This window comes from Artibeus jamaicensis, unplaced genomic scaffold (assembly GCF_021234435.1).
Source record: "Artibeus jamaicensis isolate MK-2021 breed Jamaican fruit bat unplaced genomic scaffold, CSHL_Jam_final contig_851, whole genome shotgun sequence".
Lineage (NCBI taxonomy): Eukaryota > Metazoa > Chordata > Mammalia > Chiroptera > Phyllostomidae > Artibeus > Artibeus jamaicensis.
In genome coordinates, this window is record NW_026521986.1 from 13,046,887 (window position 1) to 13,062,185 (window position 15,299).

Below are 15,299 nucleotides of genomic sequence, written 5' to 3' on the forward strand. Positions count from 1 at the left end.
CCTTCAACTCCCATTACCACAAGTAACCCTGCAATGAGCAACCTCGTGCACGGTCTGCGTGTGTGAGAAGTTATCCAGGCTTTATTCCCAGATTGCTAACATTTTCTTCTAGCACTTTTATAGTTTGTTTTTTCTTCTACTCATATGCCCATCCACATTTGATTAGTCTGTCTGAGCCACATTTAGCTTTGACTTTGATCTCAAGTTAGTTCTTATCACTTTCTTTTGGCAAAGAAAAAACTCTTAATTTCCATTTTGAATATTGTTTGAGCTAGAGGTTGGGAGGAGGTGGGTTTCTGTTTTGTTACGTTTGAATCTCAGCTCCTGGATTTATGCTACATGATAATAATATAATTTAGCTTTGGTCCTTCCCAAAGCAAAACTGAGACAAGGACTTTGGTGAAAGTAGTTTGTTTAGAAAGCTATCCCAGGAATACAATAAGGAGAAGGGAGGAGTGAAACACGGAAGAAGAGAAAGCCAATGAAAGATGCATTACTGAGCTGCTTAGCACTTCAGACAACTGGCACAGTCTCCCTGGAGACCCTTTGAAGCACCATATGAAAATCACCTAGAATTGTCCCTTGAAAGGATGGGAGGTTGACACATTACCTACAAGCCTTCATCCTCCATTGGCAGAGTTGCTCCCTGAGAGCGCGCGCGCGCACGCGCGCGCGCGCGCACACACACACACACACACACACATTCCTGTGGCTGTTCCTGCAAAATAGATTGAGCAAGCTTCTAAGCTCCAAGCCAGGAGAAAATCCTGAGATGGAAAAGCTGAGTGACTTCCTGGTGCTTGAGTTGGGAAGCCATCATATCAGCTTGCTTAGGAGCCGTTGACTCTCCGCTGCCCTGTGGGTACGCGTATGTCTTTTTCTGCTAACTGCTATCTATCTAGCTTCTTTCTCTGCACCTTGCTATTCTTGTGTTGATGACATCTGACCTCTCTGTCCTGACCCTGTGGGACCTGCTCAAACCTCTCCCCAGGCAGGATCTATTATTACAGCATTCCCTCTGCCTCCCTGGGCCCAGGCCCTCTGCTCACCCCTCTGTTCAATCACTTACCTCTGTAAATTCATTTTCCTCCTGCTTTGCACATGTGCCCCTTTTATTTCTTTCTCCAACTTCACTGTTGCTCCCCCACCTTTTCTCCCACCTACTCACCTTAAGCCTGAGGATAGCTTCAGCAAACCCTGGTCACGTGCTGACCAGAGTCTCACAGAAGTGTCCACACTCAGCTAAAAGAATAAGCAGAATGATACCAAACACTGAGCACCAACTAAGTAGCAGGCACTGTTGTTTATACTGCCAGGAGAACAACCTCATCAAGTAAACGCTATCATCATGCCAATTTCACAGAGGAGGAAAACAGGTGGAGAGGATGACTTAGCTGCCCCATGGAGCTGGGCCTCCAGCTTGGGTGTCTGGCCTGCAGGATTTCCTCTTGACCACTTCAGTAAGCTTAGCCACTAAGTGCTAGCTGACCCTCGGGAAAGGGATTTCCGGTTGTCCCTGGTTTTGCCCTTTCAAATGGCACAGTCTTTATGGTTCCTTTTTCTCATGAGATTATTGAAAGTATGAAGTCAGATTTTTAAAAAATAATAAATAAAACACCTTGGGTATTTTTTCATGTTTGTTTTGCACTGTTTGCTTTGTTTGGGTTTTGGGGTTTTTGTTTGTCTGTTTTTAGTTTTCCTGGTTCATGTGTTACCGCTACGGGATACTTTTTTCTCAGGACCAATCCTAACAGATTTCTCCCCCAGCTTCCAGATATCTGGGATTCTAGAATCAGAAATTAATTCATTTATGTTGGTTCAGCTATATGGGATCGGATGCGTAGTAGTACTTCTCAGCCTTTCCCACTTTAGCATGAGTGAATTCATGACCTTTCCTGAGAGCTGGATTTGAAAGAGGAGCCTGGGCAGAAGCACGAATGCACTAAGCCTAGATTAAAGAAAAGCCACACTAGGTCACTACCCTAGAAAAGCCCTTGCACATGAGCACCAGGATTTAAGTGCAAGAATGTCCTTGGCAGCATTGTGCATAATAGGCTCACACTGGAAATAACACTATCCATCCAGAGTAGAATGGAAAAATGAGTTGTAGCCCATGCATTCATACAATGGAGTACAATACAGCCATGAAAATGAGTGGCCACAACTAACTACAGCCATATACTTCAATCTCACAAACACAGTCTGAAGCAAAGAATGTTGACAACAAAGAAGGTGTTTGGTGGGAATCCATACTGGTAAAGTTCAAAGATAAAGGTGGTAAAATTATAAAGAATAAGAAGGAAATTAATATCATGAATGTCAGGACAATAGCAGTTGATTCTAATGGGCATGGAAGGGATTGTGATTACGCAGGGGACTTTTTGGGTACTGGTAATCACTATTTCTTTACTGGGTGTTGGTTCCACAGAGCGTTGCTTTTCGATGATTTGTTAAGCTGTCCAAATGTGTTCTATGTATTTTTATACATGTATGCTTTATTTCGGTCTTTTGAAAAACTAAAAGGAGGGAAGGAAGGAAGAGAGGGAGGCAGGAATGGACTGGATTGCCCACCTCTCAAACCAGATATCACTTCTTTGTACAGCTGATCCAGGACAGGTTCAGGAGACCTGGGAGACAAGTGGTCAGGTCTGCAACAGGTGACAAAGGACCCTGTGCAGAGCATCTGGGGATATTCAACTGCCAAACAGTCTTCCAAAGTCATCAACCCAATTTATTCCCTCACCAGCAGTGTATAAGAGTTCCCATTGCTTTGTGCTTCACTATCACTTAATATTGTCAAAATTTTAAATCTTTGCTTCTTTTGTAAGATGTGTAAAGGTATCTCATTATTGTTTTAAATTGCTTTATGCTAGTAATTAATGACATTAAGCATCCTTTTAATGTATTTTTTGTCTTTTGTAGGACATCTTTTCAAGTCTTTCACTCATTTTTTTCCTAATGGTTGTCTTTCTCATCACGTTACTTCGGTAGGCATTTATTTGGGATCTTAAGGCTTTGCTAGTTGAAAATATCTTTTCCCATTCCACAGCGTCTTGCCTCTCTTCTGTTCTAGATGGATGGCACAGAGGCAGCAAGGGTTTGCCGCTTCTGAACTCCTTTGTTTACCCCTTGGGTGCCTCAGGGAATTCGCTCAGCCTTGAAGGCTGCCTTTCTCTTGCCTCTCCCAGTTCTGGCCCCACCCCCACAGCCTGCTGCCCCTCCAGAAGCAAGCTGCCCAGGCAGTAAGCGAGCCCCCGTGAGAAAAACAACGTGAGCCCTGTGCAGTTAGGGCCTGTTTTGTGTTTTCTTCTCTCATACCCTCTTCCATCAGCAGAGAAAATAGAGTTTCGGCTGTTTCTCACCATGTAGATGTTTACTGTGCACATCGGTGCTGAAAAGAATAAAATGGAAAAGGACTTAGAGGTCCGCCAGTTTCTGAAGCCCTTTGGACTAGCCTGGGTTTCAGCGTCTGGACAATGGGAGGTGATACCTGAGAGTCGGGAGCTTGACTGGGCCAGGGCAGAAAGAGAAGCTCACCTCTTGCCAAGAGGCAGTGGGCCATGCTCCTTGCATCGGCATTTGAAGCCAACATTAAGGAGGTTACTAATGGGCTGCGAGTCATCAGCCACCCTCCCCCTAATGCCTATCTAAAAACTAGGGACTGGCTTCCAGCGGAAGTGAGAGGTAATTGAGGACTATTATCCCACCCTAATTTTCTTTGCAAAAAGCCCTGACTCTGGTGAGAAGGGCGTGGTGGATCCCAAATTTAGGATCAATTTAAATAATTAAATTTCACACGCATCAGGGACAACATTTGGAAGTGGAGTTAGTCAGACCCTCCTCCTCATTACTTTACTTCCTTCTCCAACTCCAGTCTCTTGAGCATAACTCTTGGTCTGTGTGACATGGAAACGCCTTATGCAGACTTGGGATGGGGGCTAAGACAGTGAGAGACAGCCCACTGCAGTTGGGGGGGGGGCGCTGATGAGAACTAAAGAGTTAAGCAACTGCATTAAGGGTGGAACTCTGGGGCTGAAGAACTTGGATAATGTAACTCTTTCCTCAGCTGCCCACTCTGAGACAAACCAGGAAAGGCTTTGTTACTTTCCAGGATGTCTGGAGTCAGACTTGAGTTTCTCTTGACCGGCAAGCAGGCCCTCAGGCAGGAAGTAGGGGCTCAGTTGTATCTGAGTCACACCCACGTGCTTCTGTTTATCTGCACCAGCGTCATCCTATACGCAAACGACTGGTATTCTCCTTGTGGGGCTGTACAGGATGTAAAATTTCTAAAACTGTGGGGCTCCTGGGACCCCCCAGACTTCCATGGGTGCGATCAGAAACCTCTTCCAGCTCTGAGGCCAGCAGCTGCTCTGGTGGTCCCCACCCTGAACCAGCAATTAGACATTCTATTTCCCTGTACGTGGTTTTTGGAACCTTAAAGCAGATCTTCACATTGAACCTGGTCAGATTCAGTCCAGTGTTCTATCCAATGAGGTCTAGTTTAGGCTGGGTTTTCTCAGAAGCCAAACATAAAATAAGGATTCAAGTGCAAGTCATATATTTGGGAATCGTCCCAGGAAGCCCAGCAGGAGGCAGAGGCATTGTGGGCCCTGCGGCTGCCCAGCAGTAGCGCAGTCACCCGGGAGGTCGGCAGTGACGCGCGAGCACAGCGACACCCAAGCCCTAAGTGGACCTCCAGAGGGCAAGGCTGCTGCTTCTCTCCCGCCTTCCAAACTCACGCAGTTTTTCTCCTGTTACTAGGACTGACGCGTACAGTACAGGGTGGGAATTCTGCTGAGCTATGTCGACAAGTACAAACCCATTCACGATTCTCCCGATGAATGTATCGACGGTGCGATTCTCAGTCCACAAAGTTTGACATGCCGAACAGCACTTTCTTTGCTTTCCATATCCACGTAGTTTCTGCTGCCGAGACCCATTCTGACACACAGGAAAAATGTTTACCTTCGGTCATTCCCGCGTTTCCCACTGTGGAACCAGGTGAGGATTCCTCCATGTCACCCAGTTCCCAGGTGGAGGTACCCTCTGCCACTGGGTCGTCGGTGACTGTTGAAGGTTAACTCGGAGACATTGTCCCTTCAGACCGGGTGGCACCTTTGGGTCCATGCCCCTCTTGGGACATGGGCCTGTTTGCAAGGCTGGGAGCCCTGGTGCCTTTCCTCTCTGGGGTTTTATCATCTCCCTGAGGCCCTGCCAGGAAGCCACGACTGAAGGGAATCTGTCCCCTTCAACTTTTCAAAAGACATTCCACTGTAAAATCTTGAACCTTTTCCTGCCCTCCTCCTTCACAAACTTCCTCCATTCTCCTAAGGGCTTGGTAATCAAGGAACAAAGGACTGCCATCTGCCCTTTGCCATACCTTTCCTGAGGCAATAAAGCATAAAGCTCTCTGCTTGATGAGAAAAAAGAATAAACAGGGAGGAAATAAACATAAATTGACCTTGGAAAATACCATCCAGTACCTGGAGCTGTGATGGTTCGTCCTCTGTGTCCTCCAGAAGACACTAAGTGGTCATGGCCGTGGGAGCTGGACGTCAGCACCCCCCTTGGCTGTCTCCACCCTCTCTGCTCTGCCGGGTGGCTGGGATGCTTCTCCCCAGTTCTGGGTTGTGCTGAGGCAATGCCCTGGGGAGAGAGTGGCACCCTCCTGAGACCTCTGGATAGCCCCAGGGGCTGAGAGACCTGTGCTGCTGAGGGCATAGTGCATCTTTTTGCCAGTAGCACCATCCCAGTTCCTGTGAGCCCGGCCAGCCTGCCTGCCTTCCTGGCCACCCCAGGAGAACTGCTGATCACTTCGGTTTACATTTGCCAAGCAAAGAAAATACAGCCACCCAGTCAGCCACAACTCAGGCCTTGACAGAGTCAAGATCTACTAAATGAAACACACTTGCAGATTGTAAGTGACAGAAGCATAGAGAAAAAAGATGAGTTAAAGGGTAAAAAACATCCCAATGGATTTCATAAGCACAGCCACCTGGGTACCAGACCCACATGGGCTGACCGCTGGGAAACACTAAAGCAACTGGGTTTAAGACGAGTCTAGGTAGACCTTTGGGTCTCAACTTCCAGGTGTTCAGTGATGCCGACATGCATTGATCTGGACCTTGTGCTGTCCTTCCAGTCAGAGGACATGCATTATATGCACATATGTACGTTGTGTGTGGAGCCTGTGCATATGGGGACCTTAGCTACTGGAGCCATGTATGCTCTGTATGCACCACAGAGCGTACTGAGCAAGGCTGGGTGACTATCGCCTATTGAAATCTCCATCGTGTAAAGAGTTACTTACTAAGAGTTTCTTCTGGCTAAGCCTTAAACATAAAGTTCTTTCTTAAAATCTTTTTTTAAGGTTTTATTTATTTTTTAGAGAGGGGAAGTGATGGAGAAAGAGAGGGGAAAAAAACATCAATCTTGCTTTCCCCCAACTGGGGACATGGCCTGTAACCCAGGCAGGTGCCCTGAGTGGGAATCGAACCAGTAACCCTTTGTTTTGCAGGCCAGCATTCAATCCACTGAGCCACACTAGCCAGGGCTAAACAAAAAATTCTTTTTTTAAAAAAATTTTATTGCTGTTTAAGTAGAGTTGTCTGCATTTTTCCCCCCCGCCTCTCTCCCCCACCCCACCCATCCCCCCTCCCTCCCAATTCCATCCCTCTTGGTTTTGTTCATCTGTCCTTTATAGTTTTTCCTGAATCCTTTCCCTCCTTTTCCTCCATTATGCCTTTCCCCCTCCCCTCTGGTTACTGTCAGATTGTTCTTAATTTCAATGTTTCTGGTTATATTTTGCTTGTTTGTTTTGTTGTTTCAATTCCTGTTAAAGGTGAGATTATATGCTATTTGTCTTTCACCGCCTGGCTTATTTCACTTAGCATAATGATGTCCAGTTCCATCCATGCTGTCACAAAGGATAGGAGCTCCTTCTTTCTTTCTGCTGCATAGAATTACATTGTGTAAATGTACCATAGTTTTTTGATCCATTCATTTACTAACAGGCACTTAGGTTGCTTCCAGCACTTGTCTATTGTAAATTGTGATGTTCATAAAATTCTTAATAATTTACTCAAAACCATATGACTTCTAACACAAAAAAATAGTTACATTTATATTCGTATATGTTCGTCTATCCACTTTTACTATGCATCTGTCATTTAGCTATTTCTTAGGATGATGTTCAGCAGTCTGCTGCTTAGCAATCCTTTTGCAAATAGTTTCTGAAAATAGTGTCTTAATTGAACATTCTCCCTGAGACTCATTTCATACTGTTGCCAAGGACTTGGTTGCACGTTGTATTTTAGACTACTTGCACTTGACGCCCCTTTCAGTTTATTTTCATTCCTGATTTATTTATACTTTCCCCTCCCCCTGCTCTTCCCTAGGTACGTCCCCCACCTCCCACCCACCCCAGCACACCCACTTAGTGATGGTGTGCTGTCATAGATATAATTGTAATGCTGGTTTAATGGATTTTGTGTTCAGTTGACGAAATGGTGAAATCAGCTAAAGGAGATAGGTACATAACACTGTTAGTGATATGAGGAAAAAACGGGCAATGGCTATGGTTGTGAATGGGTAACTGATTAAAAACCCAAGTCTGCTGCTCACCTGACACAGGCCATTCAGTATACACTAGTGGGCATCTCCTGGTTCCAGTTGCTTTTCTCCTTGTGAATAAGTACAGGCACCATTCTGAAAAGAAAGACACCTGGGTGGTAACTTGAATACAATCTTCACCTATTTCACTCTGTATCATCCCTCTACACCTTTTTATGAAACGACCTCTTGCCATAATAAACACGGAGGCTGGTCTTGACTGCATCACCACTGAGCCTGGTCCCGATGAGACTGCATCCTGAGGTGTGGATTGGCAGCTCTTAAGCCACAAACTTTTGCCATTATTTCTTCAGTGGCCAAAAGGCAAGGAGTAGCTGGGACCATGTATTAGGAAGTCCTCTCCAGAGTATCAGAGGGTTCAGGGTGGAGCAGCTAGGGGAGAAATGGGAACTATTTAAAAGAAGTGTTTGAGGCTGTATGATGCTGGGTCTTATCTTCTGGCTTTTCACAGATTGAATGTGGAGATAGAAAAGGAAAAGGAAAAGTGTACACATCAGCATTTCAGGCTGTTCCTAGGGCACGGGCCTTTTCTCTGAAGCAATAATTTGCTGAACCCCTATTTTAAGGTTCTTGTGAAATGACAGGATCAGAAGTGAGGGTGTTATTACTGCAATAATGGATGCTTCATTTTTCCATCGCTGAGAGAGAAAACTTTATGGGGAGTGAAATTTGACACTCAATGTAACTACAGCGCTGCATACTAATTCATGCTGAAACGTAAAACCAATCTAGTTAAGGAAACATGAAATGAAATGGGCTTGTATTATGAGGATGAGAATTTTTTTCCTAATTGTCAACTAAGGTTCTCAGTACCTCTGGTGGTAAATATCAAGGCAGTCACTTCATAGGTGAGAAATCAGCACCAGAAGACTCTCTGTGACAGGTCCGGGGATAAGTGAGAAGTCACAGAGATGATACAGATGCTCAGCTCCTGGTTTCAGCTCTTGTCCTCAACTGCGTATCTAATGCTTCAAACTAACCACAGAGCTCAGAGGTTTGACCGAGATGCTGCAGACAACTTGAACTGGGAAAAAAAAAGCCCTTAGTCTTTCCATTAAATCACAAATGTATGTTGCACTATTTATATATGTTAAGGACTGTGGTAGTCACTGGGGCTCTAAAAATGAGTGAGATACAATCCTAGGTTCAAGAAGTTCAAGTCTAACAAGGAGAGAAACATACAAATAATTGTTAAATGGAGCAACAATACACTTGTACAGAACAGAGGCAAGAAATGTATTTATATGTGGCAATAACAAAATAGATGTCAAAAAACTGTAGTGTCATTTTACTCCATTATTGCAATCACCAGTTACCATGTCACTGAAATGTTCTCATCAAAATCACCAGTGAGTTTCCTGTGGTTAAATAATCTGAAGGAGAGGTAAAATAATTTTCCATCCACTCTTCTGAGCTCTTAGCTTAGACCTCTGTAATAAAAGACAGATTAACAAGAGAAAAATAGAAGTTTATTTTTTTAAATAAGTTTATTAAACTTAGCCACCCAGCCAGGGCCAAACAGAAGTTTATTAACATGTATACATCCTGTATGCATGAGAGATATCCAGAAAAACTGAGTAGCTCTTTAGGGTGGCTTCAGATTCAGAATACAATACCATCTTCATAGGGAGATGAGAGGAGGGATGTAGGCCTCCTAGGAGGGTACGTGATTTATAGGAAAGATGGATAGGCCCTTAAAAAGAATAGATGGGAGGTATGTAGCTTGCAACAAAGTTTGTCAACTATCCTGCGATGAGTCAGTCTTTCCTGGCTGATGAAATTCCTGGGGAAGGAATTTATGACGAGTGAGTTCCTTTTGAAGTATCTGTCTTTAGGCAGCTGAGGGAGTTCAGAGAACTCCTGTATTTACTGTTTTTCAAGTGCCTACAGCACAAAATAATCAATACACGCAGCACATTTTGAAGCTGCACATCCTGAAGTCCTAGAGCCATTTGGGGGTGGCATATTCTGCCACCTTTCAAATCCCCCAAATCACAACTCAGTTCTCATTTTCTTGGCCTGTTTTCACATTTTTTTAAACTCTCATCCCTTTCCACTCTCCCCCCTCAAACTTCTTGCCTCAGTTATACTGAACTTTAGTTACTTGAACATGCCTTGCTTTCTCTTACCTCTGGACTTCAAAATACAATGTTCCCGCAGTCTACATGCCATTCTGCCCCTTGTGGTGCACGGGACAATGTTCCAACCAACTGAGCCACCTGGCCAGGGCAGTACTTTCATTTTTTTTATCACCTAGTGGGTGTAGAGATAGCTTTAATCACAGAGAAAACCTTATATATCACCTGCTTAGTAAAGGATATTTGTTATCTGTTCAGTTGCTAAGGGAACAAGGAACCAAGGTTTAAAAATAGATTTTTTTAAAAAGCATTTAACATGGAGGTGCAAGAAGAAAAGAGCAGGAGGGAAATAATAGGACCAAAGAGCCCCCAGGGGCCCGGTCTGCAGCCGGGGAGGAGCCACCTCATCTATTGTGCAATACCTATGGTTTGGCAGGAATGAGACGAAAGTGCACTCTTCCCTTCTGTGAAAAGATAATTATTTTTAAAAAGTTAAAATTATGACATATAATACAAGGCTCACATGTGTCCAAGATTTTATTTAACTCCTTAATTAATTAGTTAAATAATTACAACTGATTCAAAAAAATAACCCAGAGAAGCAGACACCTATATGGACAATCAACAGTGACGAAATTAATTTGATTAATAGACGCTACACTGGTTTCTTGGGTGAAGGAAGAAAGATCAGTTGCACTTCAAGAACAGTCTGCATTTGTGTTTCCTTGGACAAGAATCATTTGCACTGCTACCAGTTTTTTGTTGTTCAAACTTGCAATTCAGTTGTAAAATAGCTCAAAGACAATGAAAGGCAGTGATAATCTGCTGGACTGGGCACCTGGTAATCATTGTTACCCAGTTTAAAGTCATTCGCCATTTTTCCTGACATGAATAGATCCCTCAACTTGTCTTCCAACATAAAAATTCACTGTGTGAATGCTTAGTGTTTCTCCAAAAAGGCTTCAGAAAAATGAAGGGTTTTTGAAGATTGCATTAACCATACAAAGTCTCTGAGCTCCTCAGATAAGACCATGGAGTGGAATAAAAATCTCAGCTCTTTCCAGCTGCTTGTGTGCTCCGAAAGACAACTCAATCCTTTTCTTCAAAATGCAACTCTTTTGTCCTCCTTAAAGTAAAATATCTGGTATTTAATTTTTTATCATGAAATATTTTATGAACACAAAAAGTTTTTGGAATAATGTAAGAAACATTCAGATACTGACCACTCGGTTTTGTCTCCCCTCCCTGATCTTATTTCTTTCCCTCCAGAAGTAACCATTCTCAGTATGGATGGGAGTTTATCATTCCCTTACATGTTTTTATGCTTTTATAACATAAGTTGCATCCATAAACAACATACAATGCTGTTTTTTTTATATTGATTGATTTTAGAGACAGAGAGAAACATAGATTCATTGTTCCCGTTATTTATGCATCCATTGGCTGATTCTTGTATGTGCCCTGACAGAAGATTGAACCCACAACCTTGGTGTACTGGATGACGCCCTGACCAACTAACTGAACTACCCAGCCAGGGCCATATAGTATTATCTTGCATGTTTTTAAATTTGGTATAAATGGAATTATACCGTTGTTTCCTTCTGTAACTTGCTTTTTCTGTTCAATATTATGTTTTTGAGATTTTGGACCTGGTATTATTTTTGTTAAAAATGATGGCTTAGAAACAAGTGCTTGGCCCTGGTCAGGTGGTTCAGGTGGTTAGAGTGTGGTCCCTCACACTGGATGGTTCTCACACTCATGTTTCTCTCTGTCTCTCTGAAATCAGTAAATATACAAACAAACAAGAAGAAACAAGTGCTTGGTTGGTAACAAGAACGGGAGTCGGTCATAATTTTGACCCATAGTCATTACGATAAAACTCCTGCTTCATACCCATAGGAGCAGCACATTAAAGGACATGATATGGGAAGCTTTGAAGAACCTTTGTTAAACCTTTATTTGCCCAGGCCCCAGGCGCCCTGGGGAGAATGATGGGGCTGTCTGGGATAAGTAAACAACGGTGCATTAGCTAGGACTGAGATTAACACCCCAGCTGTTAAAAACTGACCTTCAAATTTAGCCTTTGTACTTTACTTTCGCCTTGTAGCTAGGACTGACTTCCGCATTCCTGCTTCTGTATCTTGCTTTACTACTCCGAAGTCTATATAAACCCCAAGAATCCTTTGTTCGGGGCTCAGAATTTGGAGACTGACTTCTATGGGCTTGTGCATGTTAATAAAACCTCGTACTCCAGAAACCCTCGGTGTCTGGTTGCTTCATTTTCCTGCAACAGACAGAGTGGGTCAACCAACAGCAATAGTTTAAAGAATTTGGAAAAAATGTCCTAGGACAGGTAGCTTCTTTCACCATTATTTAAATAAGTGGTAACTTACTTTACCACGATTTAAAAATTAACAAGTTGTTTTATCTTAAGTAAATCATGTAGCTTTTCTCTTTTCCTTCCTCTGTACCAGCAATTGTTCAACCGGGGTGCTACAAGAAATTTAAAAATGCGCAATACCTGACTTTTAGTCAGGGGCACTGACCTCTTTTCCTTTAGATTGTCAAATGAAAAAAATGACAACAGCCAACACAATAGCTGTCTAGTGTAAATGAATCAAAATTATACCCATTTTTTGTCAGATCAGCAAACAATAAACTTTTTGGTATGTCAAAGAATTTTGGTAATTAGTTTATGTGTGCCCTGAGATGAAAAAGGCTGCAAATTGCTGCTCTGTAAATGAAGGAGTTGCGTTAGATCGGGGTTCTCCAGATTTTTATTTTATTTTATTTTATTTTTAGCCCATGCCTCTTTTAATGCACACAAAAACTCTCAAGTCCTTTTTTAAGATCATTTGGAATTTAAAAATAAACTAAACAGACTTCCAATTATGGACAAGTGAGGAGATTGGCAAATATACTCCCCTAAAAACTGACCATAAAGCTGGATAAAATTAACATAAACAACCATTTTGTGCTCTGGAAATGGACCAAAGGTATACAACAACTTGAGAAGCACTTATGCTTGAAGAACTGCTGAACTGGGTAAGAACATTGGGAACCTGAGGCGCTCTGGCTTGGAGCTATTCCTATTCTACTCTCGAAGCTGCTTGCTGTGCCGACCTCCCCGATCCCTGCAACCTCTCCAGCTCCAGATATGGGTTTTCTAGTAGGATGGGGCTGGCAATGCAGACTGGAAGCCTTTCTGCTCTGATTGAAGGGGGATACTTTACAGCTGGGCTTTACTAGCCTGTGGCTGCTGCTGTGGTTGGGGCAGGCATCTTTGTGGTTGAGGTGGCATATATGTATAGTAGAGACCAAAAAAGCCCAAGCTATTCACACGTTTGGCTGACCCTGGGTTTGCACATATGTGCATAGGAGACTGAAAAAGGCCCTGTAGAGCCCTGGCTAGTATGGCTCAGTTGGTTCGGTGTCAACCCCTAGACCAAAGAGTTGCTGATTGGATTCCTAGAGAGGGCACATGCCTGGGTTGTGGGTTCATCCCTGGTCAGAGTGCATGTGAGAAGCAATCAATCAATGTTTCTCTCTCACACATGGATGTTTCTCTCCCTCTCTTCCTCCTTCCCTTCCTTTCTCTCTAAAATTAATAAGCATGTCAGGTGAGGATTTAAAAAGAAAATAAAACTGGAGGCATACTTGAACACAACCTGAGTACTGTATGTGTTCCCTTAAACATACACTTATCTGTCAACAGAGGAGGAAAGACTTACTGGTTTAAGCTGTTTGACAATACTTGACATTTATCATAAAAGCAAGGTGGATCTTTGTTGTCACAAAAGCCCCTGTACTCTTGGTTGAATCCAGGGTAAGAGGACAGTCAAACAGATTTCTTCTTTAAGAAAGGTGTTAGGGTATACACAGAGAGCATGGAACTTGAATATACAGTTGATCCTTGAACAATGAGGGTTCAAACTGCGCTGGCCCATTTATATGGGTATTATTTTCAATTGACCCATGCAATTCAAACCCGTGTTTTTCAATTGCAGGCAAAAACCCTTCATTCTATCTGGTTTTGGTATAGATTAATGAATTTCTATTTCATAATGTTTATAAATCATTATCATAATTATTTTGGTGCTCAAGTTGTCCCAGAGTTAGCCAGTGGGATCCCCTTCAAGCTGGCTTCTGTGTTCCTATGACGTTCATCATCATTTTTTGGTAAAACTTCCTTAATTTCTAGCAAAAAAGATGTTACAGGATCATCTGGAATAGGGTAATTTCTCCAGAGAGCCCTAATTCTCTTTTCGTGAGCATATTAGCTATCTGTTAATGCATAACCAACTATCCCAAAATTTAGCAGCTTAAAACAACAAATAATTACCAGACACAGTTTCTTCTGAAGTTCAGGAATTCGGGAGAGATTTAGCTAGATAGTTCTGGATCAGTTTCTCTCCTCTCCTAAGGTCACAATTAAGACTCTCACTTCTTGACTTATTGGAATGAAAACTCAATCTGGGAAGAAAAAGCCCACTTGATTCAAGGAGTTCTCAGGCCCTCTAGCATCAAGAGTGCCAAATTTAATATTGCAGCTTCTGTTTTACTCTGAAAGATTGGTTCTTTTAAGATCCATTTCTAGACTACCTTGATTTTATGCTATTATTTTTAGTCTGAGCATTTTCTCTTTCATTACTTGGCTCAAGTTACTACAACAAAGGTTACTGAAAGTCTACTTGTACAAGACTAATAAAAGAGATAAGCTCTGGCCTATAGGAATTTGTGAAGTAATATAATCCTACTTCTTTCCTGAAACTTTCTCAAAGAAGTAAAAATTTCAGCACTGGCCAGGTAGCTCTGTTAGACAAACCTGTCCTGCTAAGCCACGGTTTGGATTTGATTCCTGGTCCAGGTACACAGAGCAGTCAACCAATGAATTAATGGATGAGTGGAACAACAAATCAATGTTTTTCTCTCTCTAAAAATCAATAAATTAAAAAAATTTTTTTCAGAGGTGAAGCTATTAGTAGTTCCAAATTGTTTAATGATTTTTACATCATCTTTCAGCTATTGAATATCAATATTTTTGCTGTGCTATTAGCTCTAACATGAATACAATGTAAAAAGCATTTTTTTCACCAACTCTGGGGTTCCAAAGCTGTCCTAGAAATAAATAAGCCTTGTTCAACTCAGTTCAGCACAAAAGGAAGCAATCAATAATTAATGAAATTTAGAAATCCACACACACTGGGTAATTCCTCTTTGAGGAATTTGGGTGTGTGAAAGAAAAGACAGCCCTGCTTTAAAGACACAGTGCCCTGCCTAGGCCAGCAGTCTCGTTGAGCCGGTTTTAATCACGGCACTGCCCCCAACAGCCAAAAGATGGATGGTCCAATAACATCAGTTCTCCGAGTCTGTTTCCCTAACCATAAAATAAAGGGTAGGCTTGACGGGCCCTCTTTCACTGCAATTTTCCAATCCAAGGCTCAGGGAGAGGTCCATAAAACGAATAAAATTAGTTCAAGCACTACTAGAAGTGAACTTACTGGTCAAGGATAAATGATTTGCTCTTTGGGTACAAGCAGTATGGACGGCCATAGTACAACAGTCCAGGTTACTTTATTAATACACTCC

The 15,299-nt window shown here is 42.6% G+C and overlaps 1 long non-coding RNA gene across 1 annotated transcript; it reads right to left on the reverse strand.

Annotated features, from left to right (window-relative positions):
• Positions 1-2,978: 2,978 nt before the first annotated feature.
• LOC119036215 (uncharacterized) lies at positions 2,979-15,289 on the reverse strand. Its single transcript, XR_005079947.2, has 5 exons — positions 15,212-15,289; positions 8,446-8,656; positions 7,624-7,707; positions 5,484-5,646; positions 2,979-3,391 (listed from the first exon to the last, which is right to left on the reverse strand). It is a non-coding gene; the product is annotated as an uncharacterized LOC119036215 (long non-coding RNA).
• Positions 15,290-15,299: the final 10 nt, after the last annotated feature.